Source organism: Ixodes scapularis, unplaced genomic scaffold, assembly GCF_016920785.2.
Source record: "Ixodes scapularis isolate PalLabHiFi unplaced genomic scaffold, ASM1692078v2 PGA_scaffold6__148_contigs__length_123643588, whole genome shotgun sequence".
NCBI lineage: Eukaryota > Metazoa > Arthropoda > Arachnida > Ixodida > Ixodidae > Ixodes > Ixodes scapularis.
Genome location: NW_024609881.1, coordinates 41,774,456 through 41,793,434, shown reverse-complemented (window position 1 = coordinate 41,793,434; position 18,979 = coordinate 41,774,456).

The window sequence follows — 18,979 nt, the reverse complement described above, 5'->3', positions numbered from 1 at the left end:
CCGTTGCATGCGAATGTAACCGACGCAGTTATGTGAAGCAAGATTTAACGTTGCGTTTAAGTCACCGAAACATTCGTGCCTCTAATTTCGCGTACCAGGCATCTCCTTTGAATGGTTGCCACACTTAATATGAAGCACACATGTCCCGGTGACTTGTAGTATGCTTTCGGAACATAACGTAACGCAAAAAGGGGCTGTGTGAAACAGCATTTAGTGTTAAGCTGACTACAGAGCACGGTGTAGAACAGAGGGAAAACATATAAGAATCTGAACGGCCTTTGTATAACGTAATAGTTTAGTGTTCAAAATAATATTAATACGCATTATTTATATCGCTCGGCAGCAAATCAGCCGATAAGCACGCCGAAGAACGAATCACACAGCAAAATCCGTAATCGTAATGCAAGTTGGTTGCTTCTTTTGTAAAGGGTTGTGGTGTCGTCAAAACACCGAGCTCTGATTGGCTTTCAGTGGAGAGATAGTGCGTACACCTCAAAGAAAGCTAACTTGAGGTCTGCCCGCTATTCTTCAATCCAAGCAAATCAGAGCGCGGCCTTCTGACGTCACCACAACCCCCGCAGAAGAAGCAGACGAACTTGCACTCCGCATAGTTCTTGATCTGCTCTTTCTAAGCTACTAGCGACTAACAGCCTTTGCAAGTACGGCCTCTGTGCGCCGCCATTTTGCTGCTGGTCTGGGCACATCGTCCGGTAGTCAAGCATTGATGAGGCGTACACACGGTTTCCAGACTGAAGCCCAAAGCGTTTTCCAACCACGATGGCCACACTAGCTCTCCAAGCGCGAAATGCTCGCAAACGTCTATAGGAAGAACGAAGACAATCCGGCAAGACGGTGAAGGGCTGGAAGTAATATACATAATCTAACGCTAAGCAACAAAGAACAAACCCTTTACGAGATCGTGACTCTACCTGCAGGGTGCTTGACAGAGCCTCGAGTTCTTGCGAAGAAAAGTGCTGGCTGAGGAACGCAATTCCCAGGAATTTCCTTGGCAGCAGCCATCGCACCGCCGACTCCGCAAAACGAGAAACTAGATGGGGAGACTGGGTGAGCTTGGCGAGGCTCGGCTTGGCCACTGCCACAAGGACATTGCTCGTCTTAGATAGGTCTTCGACTGCTGACAGCGTTGCTCCTGAAAGGCACAGCACTCAGAGGTTTGTCCTTTGATCTCTACACCAAGCTACTTTTCAGAAACAAACGATAATTCAACCGCCTTGTTGTTTAAAATTATTGTCAGTTATTTGTAGTTAATCTAAAATCGCGAAAATAGCTTTTCCTTTGCTCAGATATGTTAAAACTGTCCGGGATAAAGAAGAACGATATTCTCCAAGCAGCCTGACGCCGTTTCCTAAAGTGTCGGGGCAACCATTTTTTACTTTCAGTAAATACGGCTCATAATTGATTCTTGACGATAACATACAAAACACGTGCTATTTTTTTATGTAATGGCAGTTAAAGAAAGAACACTGTGGAAAACGAGCGCCTTTAACATCCTCAACTAGCAGCCAGAGCAAGCGGCCACGTGATCTGGTGTCAGTTATACAATGCCAGTGTTCATCATAGCTACGCGCTGGGTTGGCAAAGCACAAGGAACATGCTAAGTTCCGAACATTGTTAAGATCAGGTTGATTTGGTCACCGGAGAGATTCGTCACGAGCCTTTATCCGAATGCTCCTTGACGCCTTGATCGCCACGCGCCCAAATCGCGTGCTCAGTGGGTGCTTGGGGTCCAATCTATAAGTTGCATTTAAATAGCATTACGACGCAAGAAACATGGACGGCTAACCCAACCGATCCTCGGGTGGCTGGAAGAACTTCCGGTTGAAGTAAAGTAGTACGTCACGACGGAAATGAAGTAAAATACTGCGTCATTTCCGAAGCGTAACGATCGCCAATAGACCCTTTTCAAAAGTCCTCGCCGACGCCCGTCGGTCATTGCTTGGTCACGTACCCAGAGCGCGTATTGGACACCAGGGCTACGTCAGTGTTCGGCGAGGACTCGGATCCGATCACGCGCTTTGTGTCCAATGGATGCATGAATTGATGGATGGATGTTAATGGCTATACCCTTTGTAACGGGCGGTAATTTGTTCCACTTGGCCCAAGTCCATACTGACCACCAATGTTGCTTGATGGGCTTATGAAAAGTGTCTATTACGCCCGCTCTCCACGTGTCACCAAGATGGCGGAACGCACATGAAGTCCGGGGAATGCGGTTCCGTTACTACAGACGTAGCTCTTTTACAGACGCTTGTTCATACTTTTCGCCATTTCTTGTGTAATTCAGTCATGGTTTTGGGCTATTTATAGTATGTAGATGGTTGCCAGAAAGTTTATTTTATTAAATAACTATCTGGATGTGTTATACACCGCGACATTTGCGCTTACATTTGGGGGTGGAAAGTATTTTGATTAGCACGCCCCAGAAACGCCTCGTGCGTATGCATGAGAAAAGTTTTAAAGAGTGTCTTACGAAACAAGGTAATACCCCTGTTTATTGGGCTTCTAAAAGTCCATTCCTACCTTAAGTTACCTGCTTTTATGGGGGGCTACATTGTTCCACGTCTGCGGCGAATGGCGTTCACATTAAAATGACATTTGCGGACAACGGAGTCTGCGAAAATCCTTAAGCTATTAGGCACCTTTCGTTTCTAGCTTCCGTGCGCGGCGCAAAATACAAAACAGAACAAAACGTTGACATCCATCTAGAACACAAATTTCTCCTTTCATATACATTTTGAGGAATATTTCAGTCATTTTTATGACATTAATTACATTGAAGGTAGCACCGAACGACGACAATAATGAGATAACATCAGCTGCCTATTTGGTTTTACGCAATGAGTACATTTGGCGTGGAGTCAAGCAGAAAAGCGCTTCAAAGAGCGGTGGATTAAAAAAACAGGGTGATACCGAACCCCCCACAGCCTCTAGGAGCAAATATATCTTTTTATGGCAACAGGACAGAAATGTGTTTTTCTTTCTGAAAGAGAAAGGAGCCTCATTTTTTGTTAAAGGGCTTTTATCTTCGTCTGCGTCCTCACAACCACTCATGACTTTAAATATGTTCGTGAAAACACAGTTAAACATAGGGTTTGGTAACTCAAACTTGAAGTACATTTGCGAATCCTAAATATATTCGGTTTAAATGGCATTTGAGATGCGTGTGGAAAATTGATATAATGAACCCTGTTCAAAATAGTGCGCCATCAGGTTCATCATAAAGCAGTTTTACTTACGGCAAACTAATGGCGCTCATAAACTATTTCATCGGGCACCGTCAGAGAATAGACTTTATTTATTATTAGCGCCATTGCTCGGCGGCCACGCGAACAACCGAACCTCCGCGCCATTTTTAAGGCTTCTCCACCGTCCCCGCTCTGCCTGTATTCAGTTCTCCGCGCTTGTTTATATATTTTTCTTTTAATGTGGTGGAGGCGTTAGGTACTTCGAAAGGAATTATACCAGCAAGCGTGAAGTTGCGTTCGTTCCGTTGAGGATGACCAAGAGGACACAAAGAATGTTGTCACCGGAAAAACTGCCTGTCGCACTCAATGTGACAAGCAATGCTAGAAGTAGCCTCCTGAAAGAATCATGAGCCGCACATCTCCTGGTGTCTTTATTGTTGCTGTCGTTTTGGTTTCTGCAGACAAAACCGGCATAAATGTGGAAGCAACATTAACCGGCCATTATTACAGTAATGGGAGCTTCAAATATCAATTCAATTTGGCAACGCCCGTAGTAGAAGCAGGTGGTGAGGGGCTCTGCCATTTCGCCGCTCGTACAGTTCCAGTGCAACGCTAAAATTATTAAGAGATTTAAAAGCAAAACAAATGCGAACCGTATAGATCTGTTTTATTTGGCTTCCTATTTTCTCGTTGATTGCACAACGACACACAGCAGTAGTGCTGCATTATTATGCCATAGCATCTCTCTCCTCGTTACCTCAAACATGGGGTGCCCTTATGTGGCTACAGAAGAAGGTTCGCGGAACGTCGGACATATGGTGCGGCAATAAGAATCAGGTATATTGGTATTTCCATCACTTCATAATTCGTTCCCAACTTTTTTTTCAGTTTTGATTGTGTGAACTTAAGAACTGACCAGTACAAAGTCCTACGATGAAAGTTTCAACATTGTAAGGCCTTAGAGCAAAACATGTGCCAAGAGATAAACGCTTACGCTTACGTAGCAGAATCAGCTATTTCGTGCGTCGTGCTGCGTTTTCAGCTTGGTAGTATTCTCAACTTATGTCTCCATCATCCTCAAGAAGGTCGCCATTAGTTTGGCACGGATGACACACGCTCAGATAATGATAGTGATCAGAGCAGCTAGACTCAGTTTTGAAAAGGGTCTATTATTGATAGAAATCAGGTATTTTTGGTGCCTTTTACCTGGAATATACTCATAATAAATGCTAGCTTCGGTTCGTCTCAAGCAGGCCACGTTTATTCCACAGTAAAAATTTAAAGCGGTAAGCGTTTAAGCGTATTTCTCCTGTAAATCAAGCTATGGTGGAGATTCCCGAATAAATAAAAGTTCGACCGACGCCAAATGCAAAAGATTAACTTTTTTTTTCTTTTTTGGAAAGGGGGGGAGGGGGGGCTTATATTACAGCGCTGGGTTACGTTAGAAGATGGACGAAAATGTTAGCTGACTTCGTCTTTACCCGCCGTCTTCTTTTTTTCGGAGCAAACATAAGTTTCGTCTGCTACTAGCGCTGGGACTGGCGTTCGAACCGCAAACCACTAATGCAGTGTCTCGCTTTCGAACGCCGAACCCTGAAAGCCTGACCCAGTGCGACTAGCTGGCAATGCTTTCGTTCACTCTGACTGGAGGGAGACAGGGGGTAGAGACAAAGGCATCTAGCCCTCGGCTTCTGCTGACCATCCTTCCAATCAGAGCTTGGCGCTTTGATGTCACCGAACGCTCCCTTCTCCTCCTCCAGCTTAATTTTTGCCTCGCTTACCTGCGCTATAGAGTTATTACAATAAACACGAGAGGCTCAGTTGGCGTTAATGTCTACGGAGCTTCCCGTTGCAAGTTGAAGCAGGGAGCAAGCAATCTATTTATCTTGTCTTCCTGTGCATTCCTATGATGAAACGTGCGTGGTGTATTTCTGTTCGCCAGGGGAATAATACAAGTTAGCGTAATTTCTTTACTTGCAACGAACACTATGTAGCCTCATTCACATTATAAATGTGTGATTTATTCAGTTAATGTTTTTTTTTTATTACTGAGCGATGTTTAAGTTAGCAAATATCGAGGCCCACATGTAGGTTGTGCAGCATGATACGTCGATACAAGCTATCAATTCAAGCAAAACGAACAATTAAAAAGGAAAACGAAAAAGAAAACACTCGGTTACTGCTTTATTTTGATTATTCATGGAGAGTTTGTTACTAATCCAGCACGAGTTCTTCGTTCCATAACTCGATGTTTCGTTCTTGTCGCCTCTTTTGATCCTTTGATTTGGCAGATATTAGCATATTGTTATGTATTGTCAAGTTGATTTACTCTTTGTCCTTCATAGCATTGACTGTATGCGTAAATGCATGCCCTATGATAGCAGCCTGTAACGTGAACACGTGTTATACATGTATATTGGGCTATTTTAGCGCCACGAATTATAAGGAAAAACGCTCTGACACACATCTATGTACAATCGATTGTAAAACGTCCCTAACTTCTTATTCTGTCACAACACTAAGCAAAATTTGCTCTTATAATCGAGCGCTTAGAGAAATCGCATTTGCCTTTTCCCATAGGAATGCATTACCCCAAAGTCAATTTTCGACTGGATACTGTCTGCTTCAAAATGTAGCCGCACACTACTGCCACCGGAGCCTCTAGCGTTTCTTCTCATAACTCTATGATCTCAACAGCCAGTTTGGCTACGCTACCGTCCCCGTAATGCGGCAAGCGAACCCGCACTTTTAACAACCTCGCTGCTTCTCTGCGCGTCCAGTGCAGGAGAATGTGCGAGTCGCCTTCTATACACTGCCGCCTTCTTTCTATAAGTATAGCCTCCTCATATATTCACAAAGCCTGGCAGATCGCCTCGGGACGCGGCCTTCGAAAGTGAAAAGGTAGAGCGGCAGACAACGGATGAAAGGGGAACGACGTGACGGGCGCCCCGCTGCGGCGAGACGCTGAAACACACATCTCCCGAGCGATGGAATGTCCGCTCGTGCTCCTCGTGTTCTTCGCGCAACCGCTTCTTTTCTCGTCGGGTTCGAAAACCATGTTTCGGGTCCTCGCCCCTGCACAAGCTGTGCACTGAATACCAGAAATGCTCTCTGCTACCATATCCTCGCGCTTCAAATCTGCGATTGGGAGCTCTATGGCTCCGTCGTCGAACCGCCAGGCTTTGTGTGTATAGAAGAGGTTATGCTATGAGCTAAAAAAGTTATGGCAACATCAAGCATGCGCCCAATGCTTGGTGAGGTCGGTTTATTTCAGATTGAGCGCTCAAAAGTACACTCCCTGGCAAAACGCTCAATATTTTTTTTTGTTTTTCTTTTTTTGGATGTTATAAAAACCAGAGAACGCGTCCCGAGCTCCGATCTCCTATTTCACGACGCTCACCGTTGATGGGTGTGAAAGTGTCCGACTGAAGGCTGAACTGGACGTCCCTGTAAATCAAGTGGGTGCAGATGTTCCTTGGAATTTGTGCAGAGTAGGACAGCCTCAAAGACGTGACGCAGAGGAAGATTTGGGAGTCTGTAGGTAGAAATTGAGGAGTACTGTTTAGTCTGTTTTGATCTGAACGGTTCGTTTCTGAACAATTTAACGAAGCCACTGCTTGCGCGCGTACGGGCGAGTCGTCCAGGGCATTAAGCGAATTGTGTTTTAGTGAGTCGTTTAGGGGCAACAAATTCGTTGACGAAGCAGTTCAACAACGGTCTGGCAAAACTTAGTATCATTCGGATGCACCCCATTTAGCGTGAAGGAAATACCCAACGCATTTAAGCATTGTGGATGGAGCAGGACGAGCTTGAACAAACGGTGTAACACACATCTTAATGCGGTTCAGAGGAACATCTCCCGTTTCGTGCTGAATATAAGTGTTCGTCTATGAACAATTTGCCGATGCAAAAGTATACGCAGTACAATACGTATCGTAAGGACAAAGGTTCACAATCTTACAGTGCAGTTGGCTGCCAGGGATCCGCGACGTATCGAGGTAATACCACGTAAAATAATCGAAGCTAGTGCACAAGAATATTGATTTCGTCAAAGTGAAATCGAGGGAAGGCACGGATTGGCGACGAGTACTGCGTCAGCTTTCGGCTAGACATCGTGTCCGATAAACATGTCAGAGGACGCTACGCATCGGGCTCAAGTCGAATAGCTGAATTGGCGACATCCGACTGTGCTGACGTAATGTGGTGAAAACGGAGCATATTCGCAGGCCGTGATTTTTTTACGCCATGCTGATTGAGGCCGCCATCACTGAGCTGAAATAGCTGCTCACGTATTGGGACAAATAAAAAAAAAAACTTTTAAAGTATCGTTGCGAAGGTCAATGCCACCTGAAACGCAGAAGAAAACCATGTCCGGCTGCTGTCGGAGCGTAGTTGGGTTTTCACCGATAAAGCGGCGCTATGACACGCACAGACCAACTTGCGGCTTTGACGTCGCGATGCAGCGGTTGCGGTGCTGTCGAAATGCGTGCAGACACTTCACCTCATTCCGATCCAGTTACTGCGCACGAGCAATGTCCAGACATGGTGTGGGCACTGCACGTGCTCATACCATTGTTTGGGAACAACGCCTTGTTCTATATATACGGTGTCTGAAGTCACCATGCATGCTCGATCTAGAATGGACCGTAAAAATCAACGCCTTCACAAGGCAATCTAAACTTTTCGTCAAAGGTATATTTCACAGGTCCGCCTTTTCTTGTAAAATTACAAAGCGCGGCTCCCACTCTGTACAAAATAGGGCCAAAACAGTTGTCAGGGTGAACGGCAGATGGCGTCGCAGATGACTGAGTGGAGCGGCGGGGCGCGTTTGGCGCACGTATTGATAGATGGAGTCGGGAGCAGGGTCGGGAGGTGTAGCCGACCAGCGAAAGAAAGCACACGAGAAGGAGACGAAATCCGTCGGCAGCAAGAACGCCGTCGTTATGCAACCGCGGTTTTTTTTTTATTTTTTTTTTATCTTCAAGTGTTGAGTTTATTGTTCGCATTTAATATTTTAACCAAAGGTACTCTAAACAAATATTTTCTTCATTTTAGTAAATCACGGTTGTCGCGAGCGGTCTCGATGACGAGGTAGCGCCATCTATCAATACATGCGCAAAACACGCATTGCACAGCTAGCTATTCGCTGGGCCGTGGAGGGTAGTTCATTGTATTACCGGGTACGAATCCAAGAGTGTCTAAATTGCCGAGTCGGACTATTGCCTTTCTTCTCTTTCCATTGCCAACTCTTCAATGGTGTAGAAGGGGTCACGTGTGCCATATTTGAATATAGCGCGAGCTCCAGGTATCGGGCGGGTCATGTTTCTCGCTGCGCGTTTGCGAAATGCATATCTTCCGCGGAAGTCTGACCAGTGGGTAGCTTCTTGAATCTTCGAACACTGCGTGTGTCACTTAGGCATGTGCAACCACGTTATTTCCATAACGCAAACACAGTTTCAAAGCGGCCATATGAGAGGCAAACGATGGGAGAACAGTTGACGAAGACCGCGCGCGCGCTTTCAAAACACCCGCGAAAGACTGCAACGGCGCAAGCGCGGTGCCACGGGCGCATGCACGGTGAACCGCCACCTCATGTTGTCACGCTATTCGCGTCCCCCGCAAAAGCGAGTGTTACTTCTCGCTAATTACAAAAAGTAATATAAAACATGAGCCATTTCACTTTGTGAAGGTGGATAAGCAGCGAAGCTGTTTAGCACACGACGCAGACCTGACACAGAATTTTGAATAAAGGTACGAACAGATAAGAGATTTAGGAAACCGTTTTTCCACATCCGATATGGTACGATGGGCTTTTTGATACGAACTGCGCATAAGCGAGTCTTGTGTGGTTGCGCATGCGCTGTTTGTACCGGAGGGCCCAGCATACCCTATCGCGTGTGCAAAAATGGTTGCCTAAAACTCTCTATTGTTTTGATCGGTGGTCATCTTGACAAAATGTACGCAAACACATGTCGTGGACTACTACCGCCCCGAGGAGCCGGAGGAAACTAGACCGCGCGACCGGACCGCCACCCGGTGGAAGGAAAGGAAACTAGGCGCGCAAGCGCTTGGAACGACGACAAAGAGAGGGCGGTGCGAGCCCGCTCTGACTTTTTGTTGACACACATGAAAAAATCCACGGAACCCTACTCATAAACAGCTTCGCTGTAAAATTTCAGATTCCTGCGATAACTTTCATCGCAAGCACAGCATATAGGGGCAGAAACTCAAGGACAGAATCAGAAGAAAGAGAGCGGGGAAGTCAGAACACCGATCTCTGGTTGGAATGACGATTGGGTAGACACAGTGCTAGCTGCCTTTCTCTCCACTCACTCTGCTAACAAGTTCGAACTCCGGATGTCAACGTTTGGCATCCGGCGTTCGCATGAAAACTCGTTCAAATAATGAGTACACAGACAAATGCAGCTTGATTTGCGTCTACCCACTAGTCGTTCCCTCCAGAGCCCGGGTTCTCCCACGTTTCCAGGCGCTCTGGCTTTGGCACTCGTTTAAAGTTACTCTAACAAATCTCGTCTAGCAGCACTCTCCTCTGGAAACAAACGCAAACTGTAACGTAATTTTCCGAGTCACGTCGATATCGTTTTTTTTTCCGTCAAAACAAGCCTCCCCTTTCAATATATGTATAAAATATTGTCATTAAACACAGAAAGTGTTTTATGGCTGGCACCTAGCCATATACGAGTAGGTTCCAACAGTGAAAGTCGCCAGGCCGACTGCCAGCTTAGCGCTGACGCACCACTCTTCTCATTGAATGAACACCAGCGCCAGACGAACCCCTCCTCGAATGACTTCGCGTAACTCCCGGCGTAGAAAAATATCAGGTGTAGCGACATACAGCGGCGGTCTGCGCCGTGAAACGGAAGCGCTTCAAATTTTTTTTCCAGAAAACTGCCCAGAGAAGGGGCGCCAGCCCCAGCGACAGAAACGAGGATAATAGACAGTTTTATTGGATCGTACGCTATAGCTTTGCGTACGCAAGGAAATTGCGGGTCGTGAGTGCGCATGTGCGAAACGCAATAGAAGGACTAGTCGTATTGCGTACGCACACAACGCTGGGGATTTTGCTTCGCGGGCTAGCGGGCTCTGCGGGATGCTCTCGAGAAATCTCGCGCCCAATGAGAGCGCCAGTTTCAAGATGGCGGTTACCTCGACTGGCCCAGCAAGGGCGACCTGGTGTTCTTGAAGTTGTGTGTTACGTGAAATTGCGTGGTGATCAGCTCGGCAATGCCTTCTGGAACCTACCGGCGTCGAATCAGATCGCCGTGTAGCTGAAGGAGTGCACAGTGAACATGTTCACCGCTCCGAATGTGCGTCGACGCTGCGATCTGCTCAACGCTAAGCCTATTCCATAGTTTATCGCCGACGGACGAGCGACTCTAGAAGAAATCGCCGAAGTTCTCGCTATGCACTGAACATCAGTAGGTCATGAATTTCATTCCGCGATAGCATTGATAAAAGGTGCCGTTTCCACGAGACGACTGACGGAGGCTCCGTGATAGAATTTGGCTACGCTCTCCTATTCGTAGCCTCGGTGCCCCACAAGAAACCGCGCTTGACGAGGCCGCTGCGGCTTGGATTAATTTGAAATAAAATTATTGGACACGTTTTTATTTTAATATTTATTTCCAGGAGCATGGTGGCGCTATACGCGCGTAAAATTCTACGGCTCTGGCAAATTGAGTAGAAACGATTATGCGGGATGTTCACTCAGAAACGTAACGCACAACTAAATTCGGTCCGTGCAGGTAATTTTTAGCGTACGCTATACTATTGCGTATTGCGTACGTAAGAGCCAGCAACGCTCTACTAAAACTCTCTAATAAGAAAACAGATGGGCACGTTCCCGCAACGGGTTGAGGTATACACCTTTTCATAAAAGCGTATGAGTGCGCATTCATTGTAGTCTTTGTGTGTTATGCACGCGCACCTTATGGCTGGCCGCAGTTGCGTGCGAGCGCTGGCTGGACTGTGATGTAGGTCGTGTGCACTCTACTGTTTTATAAACAGCGGAATCGTGTATAGACGATTGGGAGCTGGGCAACTGTCCGTTGCTATAGTCAGCCGACGCCATGTATCTGCTCGTGAGGGTACGCTCATTCGATTCCAAGCTTGCCAAATCTACGTTCACGCGCATGTTCCACGTGATTGCGCGCATGGGTCACCAGTTGGGCACCCTGCGTGCACTTGTCCTATAGCGTTTGGTTCTCTTTTGCTGTGAGCTGGTGCAGTTCTCTGCTTTGCGATGCCGCGTTCCTAATTGCTATTTTTTCCGAGCTCTCCATCTACTGCGTCTCATAACAGACATATTGCTAAATTACCCAAGCATCAAGAGAATGCAGCGATTGGTGTTCCACGCGTCGCACGTGCTGGTCTCAGCAGAAGTGACATTTCTGAAGCAAATGGCTAAAACGAATTGCACCTTGCACGCTCGTTCGTCAACGCTTTTGGTTATTTACTTCGAATCTTTTATACGGGGAGGGCGTGCGCGTCTGGAGCGAGCAGCACCAACACCTTTATACCCCATGATGCATGGGTAATTTAGAAATAGGTCTATCCAACAGGCTCCGAGAAAGTCGAATTTACAATTGTATGTGTTTCTAGAACAGCACTGTGTTTAAAAGGAAGCCGCGGTTTGTCCACGCTAGGCATGGACGCTAATCATGCGCAGAAATCTGATTCGCATGAGGGGGGCTGTAAGCTCATGCGCAGTACAGACTGCAGCGCCACGGCAGCAACGTGACGTCAGAGACTTGAATATACCTATAGACATTTCCTTGGATCTAACGTCTGATTTATCTCGACTCTTTTGCACAGGACTGCTCGTGTCTGCGCTCACCCGTGTGCGTAAGTATGCCTAGACTGTTTCATGAAATGTTTCCTGATCAAAACTTCTAACATGAATACCGTGCTCATTTTGTTTCATGGGCGTTGTTTACAGCGTGACAAGTGATGGCAGAGGGCAATGTATGCGTATGCTCTTCGGACTCCACAACAAAAAGACAGATGGTCACATCGGATGTTTATTTGGACACATCAAGGACGACCTCGGAGAGGAGTGGAAGCGGAGTGACGGACATGGCGCGATGAAGAATATATATTCTCTTACTTTATCTAGTTCTCTCTTCCTCTCCGAATCGCTTCATACGCCAAACACTCTGCGCTTTGGTATATAAAAATGTTCAAGCCTCGCGACAATCGTGAAGACGGAAAAGTAGATATTTTCAGAGAGTATAAATACGCAGTCACTGGTGCTTGACCATGAGGCTATGAGAAAGGGGTCAAATGAACGTCTTGCGGATATCAACACGATACTTTTAAAGGGAAGCTACAAGGTCCTTGGAAGATTCTAGTTAAAGGTGAATTCTAGCGTGTTTTTGTTTCTGTGAATTCATCAGAAGTATTTGCCACGAACGCATCAATAAAAAACAAAACGCTGTCTGTAATATCATAACAAGAGGTTTCAACTACCTCACACTTGCTTCTTGTGAGGGAATGCGCGCAGCATTTTTGAGGTCTCTGTTAAAGCATGCGGAGGCCGTGGAAATCGTGATATCTCTGTATGTACGTAACAATTCTCTCCTCCCATTGAACGCGCCGGGAAGGAGGGGCATTAGCGCTGTTTTCAAAAGTTCTGTTGTGTTTACTTGGCACATCAACCTTAAATATAATTTTGAAATCTTTGACCCTTTAGTTCTGTTTCTATTTACCGAACTCATCATGGCGGTTACTAGAGTCACTAAATCAGCTATGCGTCAGGATAATGTATCTTCAGACACCTTGGTACGTCAAATTATTGCTGCAGTTACCAGCATGCGGCACCAAAATGGCGGCGTTCACATGCAAAATCGGGGAGTGGACTACCGACACACTAGGTATAGTTAATTTAGTAAGAGTAGTGCTCACAGCGTACAGGTTGATAATAAACAATTGGCTTACCATCAGATCTTTGCTGCGTCGCCAGATTCTTTGCTGTGGACTGCGTGGCTGGAGACGCAAACGTTCATGGCGGTTAGTTATGCACATACTGTCGGAGAGTATCAAGAAGTAAGTACCATTGACCGGTGTGGCGTATTTCTCCCTGATTATACGGAAAGCGATTATTGTCGACACCGCTGTCAGTGCTGCGAGAACGATCGCCGATGACTTGTACGAGGGGCGTCTTGGGAGTAGATATCTGCGGAGATAGGCGAAGAAACGCCGAACAAATGGGGTGTGCAAGTACGGTGCCTGCAAAGCGCCTTCTACTGGCGCGGTTTTCGCGTTCTCAAAAGCATCCCTCAATTTATACCTGATGTCGCCAAAGAATTGTCTCGTTGTCCCCGTCCGCAACCCTGGCGGTGCCACAGCCGCGACGCTGTATGTGGCAGACGCCTGTACTGCCGCAGATTGCTCTCCCGTTTCACAATCCACGGAACCTCCAGCAGCATGTGGCAGACTCGCTTTCGATCGCACTTTTTTGCCGGTACCTCTAGCACCAACCGCCTTACAAAACGGCTTCCGTGACGTGATTTGTTGCCATTTCAGGGCAACAGAGGACCGAATAGTTCAGTAAAACAGACTAGTCGAAGATACGTTCCATGCATTGCAGTGAAAGAAATCGTACAACGGCCTTGGTCTACAAGATAAGGCTGTTTCACAGATTTCCGTCCGACTTTGGCCGAACGCGTAGTGAAATCTAGAGACCGCTTAGGACGAAAGATCACACTGGCTTCATCTATCGGGTGGCGCTAAATGCTTCGAATCGCCATTATATCCTAACACTAAAGACATCGTCATTTTCCAATCTGTTAAAATATGTTTATACAATGTAATACGCGAGCATCGTTCATGGAAAGTGTAGACATTAAAACTAGCAAACACTGCATAATATTCTGCCTGGTAATAGGCAGTTCTATGGAGAGTTGATAGATGACACTAATGTTCAAGTGTATTCCACTATTCTATGGTGTGTTCTCTCATCATACGCTTCCACGACTGATCACAAAGCACTCGGTCACAGTAAAACGCAACTGTGCAAACCATCCTGAAACGTTGCTAAAAAAAAAAAAAAAAAAAAAAGCTCTTCTCGTTAGTAGTAATAGGAACAACTCTCTGTGAGGATCAGTTTGCGTTTCTTTCCCGTTTCCAGCTTTCCAATATGCGTATGCTTTCCAATATGCTTTAAAGTTTAAAGAATAGCTATTTCTGACACGGGGTGACACCCTGGAGACACAGAATTGGCACATTTGTATAATCTTATCAAAAGGAATGATCGGGTCCGGCGCCATCAAATTTTGCTTTAAGGTTCCATAGAAGCACAGGCGGCAAAAGAAAAAAAGAACCTTGATACAGAAATGCATTGATACAAAGGAGGAATTGACAGCTCGCGGAAAGAGCGAGATTCGGCTAAGTGGTCTCACAAACACGCAGGAAGCGAGATATATTGGCTCAACTTTTTTTTTCTGAAATCTACCTGTGAAACATCGTTTGCTCACTTCTTTGGAGATTATTTTTTAAATTTTTATATTACCGTCCCTGGCAGTTTCTAAGACGCCGGATTGATTAAACCGTTAACCGCAAGCATAAAAAATTGCCATTACGCCTTCGTAATAGCAAAATTATTCAATAACCTTCTGAGGTCTGGTTTTGGAGAAAGTGATATCGGCAGCTTTCTCGGCTAATGATTGAGCATAGTAACGCAGATTTTTTTTTTTTATGCAAATGAATAATGAATTGTTGACTCCTTCATTTGTTCATGAGCCCCAGCCAAACGCTGAAGAAGCGTTCCGATACATCTTACGTTTGTCACAAAGAGAAAAAAAAAGTTCACGTACCGCCCGGTGGCACCTGATCCTGTTTCAAAAGAGAGACATTCGGAGTTAGTATGTTCTGCGGTGGGTATTGGCGATGCTCATTGCCTCTTTTCGTACCTAGTTTCACGGGTTGGTCTTTGGACAGCCCGGCTTCGTGAATATTTGGTTTGCTCGAAAACGCTTGCGAGCGAGCCTGCCGCCACAGCTTTTTGTTGTTGCTTGAGTCGCCAATATTACAGACTCTAGTGGTGCCCCATTTTTTTTTCGTTTCAAAATGGCCGTCCAGAAAGATGCATCATGTCGGAATGTAACTCCTCCACTACAGCTGGTCCAAATACATAGCAACCGTTTGCAATGCGAATATTGGTTTCATATGAGAAAAAAAGTGAATTGGGTCATAGCCTGATTGTGTGTTTAATTAGCACATCTATAATATTAAGAGTAGCAATAATAATTCTAGTTATGCATTATTAAACATATATTTGTTTCTTAAACAATAAAGGCAGTTGGTAAAAAACACTTCTGTATACATGATAAGCTCTTAGCCTTATACATTGACAGCCGTGGCATCACAAAAAAAGAAGAAAACAAAACTAATTGCACCCAAAACTAATTTTAACTGAATATCGGCGAACATAAGAAAATTACTTTTCATATTGCATTTGTTTCATTGTTAAAGCATAAAAAAGGAATGAAATGTGATATATGTCGAGGCTATTCACCAAGTCGAACGCAAACACATTTTTTCATATAAAATACTTTTTATTAAAATTTTTAAAAAAGTCGCACAAAACGAATTTTGTTTTGTTGTTTTGTTTTATATCACAGAGAATATATGTTTTAGATAACAAATGTCGGTGCAATTATTTTTCCTTTTTTGTTCAGAAAAATAGTGTGTGTTCCCGCAGAGAATTCCTGGGCTTAAAGGATATGCAAACATATTGTAAATATATAAATAATAAAGCTTAATGTATCAGAATATTTTGAATGGAGAGAAGATACAGAGAATTTGCAGCGCATTTTGAGCGTCGCTTTGAGTTCTCTTAGATTTTCTGACCTCGAGATTCGTGACAATTTTCGCTGCATTCAGCTAAATTTAGGGTGACAATTCAGCTGTTCCACTTAACATGGCAAGGTACAAGTTTGCTATATTTAAAGTGTTACTCTTTTTCAGTTTTCGGACATTTGTTCATTATGTGTAAAAAATTAAATAAAGTTTGTATTCACTGTCAGCCATGGCGGAGCTCGTTGCTGCTTAGCTCAAGCTAACGGCGAGCTTCCACATCACACTCGCAACGCGAGTTTCGCACCATCAAATATGGCGGTCTTAAACCTCGCAGCCAACATGTCTGAGCTCAGCCTAAGCATACTCTGCGAAGAGTGCACTTAAATGTGGTGTTGGGAGTATATCCAATATTTTCTCATGGAGGTTTCGGTGGTGCCCAAAGGAATCTGAAGCGGTCCAGCATCTGAGAAAACACACTTGCAGTGTCTTTATTTAGCCTCGGAGATTACAGATATTTTTTTTTTCTTTTAGTGCACTTAGGGTGAAGAAAATTAGTTTTGAAGTACTGCTGAGGCCCTGTCTTTCCGGCGCTTGACGTCATATCCTGAGATTTTAAGAATCTCCGCTCTCGCGCATGTTCAGCGCCCATCAAAGCTGGATGTAAGCGCGATCTTGCTATTTTTAGAAATGACAAAAACACTGGGTAAACATTTACGCTACGCGTAAGGTGAAACACTGCGACAGCTGAGATGTAACGTTGGAGCCGCTAATGTGTCATTTCGGAGGAGATAGTCTGAATGAACGGTACAGGTGCGAGCTCGCTTCCTGGAGTACGTATTGGCGTTTCGCAGTAAAGGGGAGCCAAAGAGGTTCTCGAAAAAAAAACCGAGTTGAAGGTGGATTCTAGAGTATTTTTTTTTCATCCAGTGAATCTGAATACCTCGTTTGTTTTTCCCGAAGATGTTACTAAACAGGAGAAAACACGAAAGGCCTCCGACCAGTTTTTATGTCACACGCATATCTTTCGGCCGCAAAGCGTGTGGTGCTCGTGTGGAAGGCGCGTGCAATTGCAGGCGTGTCAGGTACAGTCACGATCAGGAGTAATTGGAACACCGGAGTGGTGGCCCAACTAGGGCGCCTGTGTATGAAGGCACTCTAGGCCCAACTGCATTCCACCGCGATCTATCCGCGCTCGTAGGAACTGATAGGAGACTAAGCGCATGCTTACCTGCCGGCGTCGACAGTCCCTCTGCACAGACCTATCTATTTCATTTACCGGCGGTGCAAATAATCCTTCGCTGCTTCTCAGATACAGCACTGCAACCGTGATGGCGTTGATAGCGTCCGTCAGCGTTACGAGGACGCTCCTCGCGAGCGCGAACTGAGGAAACGGGTGCACTCTAAAGCGGTTCGGTGCGGGTTCAATGACGCGGCAAACGCTGCGTGACGCATCGCTTCGTAAAAAAATTCTTTAAATTCTTCTCGAGTAGATAGCAACGCCAGCTGCAGAAACTTACACCCAAAGTTGACAAAGACCATTAAATCCAAGCAACGAACAGCGTTTTTATTTTATTTGTGTCAGGATAAGATTTTAAAGATATATTATTGACATTAAAGAGCGCGGGAAGCGTGCCCGCTGTCTGCTATCAGCGCCATCGGGAACGTAGCGTTGCGTCCCAGAAGCGGTAAAGAACGATTCGAACCGGCGATAAAAGGAGTAGGTTGAGAGAAGCGGAGAGGCCATCGGCGCCGGCATGCACGCATGCGCGTAGTCTCCTATCAGTTCCCACGAGCGTGGCTAGATCGCGCTGCAATGCAGTTGGGCCACCGCTCCCGTGTTCCAATTACTTCTGATCGTGACTGTAGATTCCCTCGCACTGACACGGGGGCCCTAAACTCGTCAAGCGCAAAGTTCGAGCCGAAAGTTCCCAAAGCGCGCCGGTTGGGCGCTGTCGACAAAAGCGCGAATTCATCATCTGGATTGTCCAATTGGTGCGCTCCGTGAACTTCGGCTCCAACTTTGTGTTCAACGAATTTAAAACCTCAGTCGTGAATTCTTTTTCTTTTTTTTTTTCTTTTGTGGGCATTTCTTGTAAATAGCAAGACTGCATTTATATAGCTTTGATAGGGGCTGAAAATGCGAGAGAGCCGAGATTCTCAAAATTTTGTATGTGACGTCAGGCTCCGGGAAGGAGGGGCTTCAACGGTACTTTACAAACAAAAAAAAATATTTTCTGCAGCCTCAATGACCCGAATTAAAAAAAAAATGATCTAGATATTGGTGATCCTGGAGGCCAAACGAAAACAAATTAAATGTGTTTTTGCTTTCTTAAATACGGAACCGTTTCAGTTTTCCTTCAAACCAAATAACACACCGGACGAAGATTTCATAGCGGTTTGGAACCAATGCGAATATGTTACATAGAGAGCATTTTGCAAAACCTCTTCAACAATTTTATTGCACGCAAATTAGAACTGCCTTGTGGTAATCGAAAAATACTTCGAAGATCACGCGCTTAGGTTTGAAATGCAGAAAACGTGGAAACTTCATTTGCATGCACGAACCGCTCCCTGCCGTCGGTGTGGTTGCCTGAACGTCTTACGAAATCTTAATGGAAAAATACTAAAGCGGGGGTTCACTTTGCTCATACGTCCCCCAAAAGAAGTTTTCAAAGACGAGTCACCGCAACATTCTTGGTTCGAACGCCGCGTGCCGAAGTTTCTCCTTGAACTCACTGCCATCCGACATTCGAAGAAGGGATCTCGGGGTGACTATCGTTCGAATCTGTTTGCAGACTGACGTTTGTATGGTGCAGTGAGACCCCGGCTTAACATTGCCTCGTTGTCACCAAAGAACGCTTTCAAAATCGCACTCTCAAGTTTCAAGCGTGGTACTCCACCCAATTTTACACCCGCAACTTCACCGGCTAAGCACGCTCGTGGCTTTAGTTCGT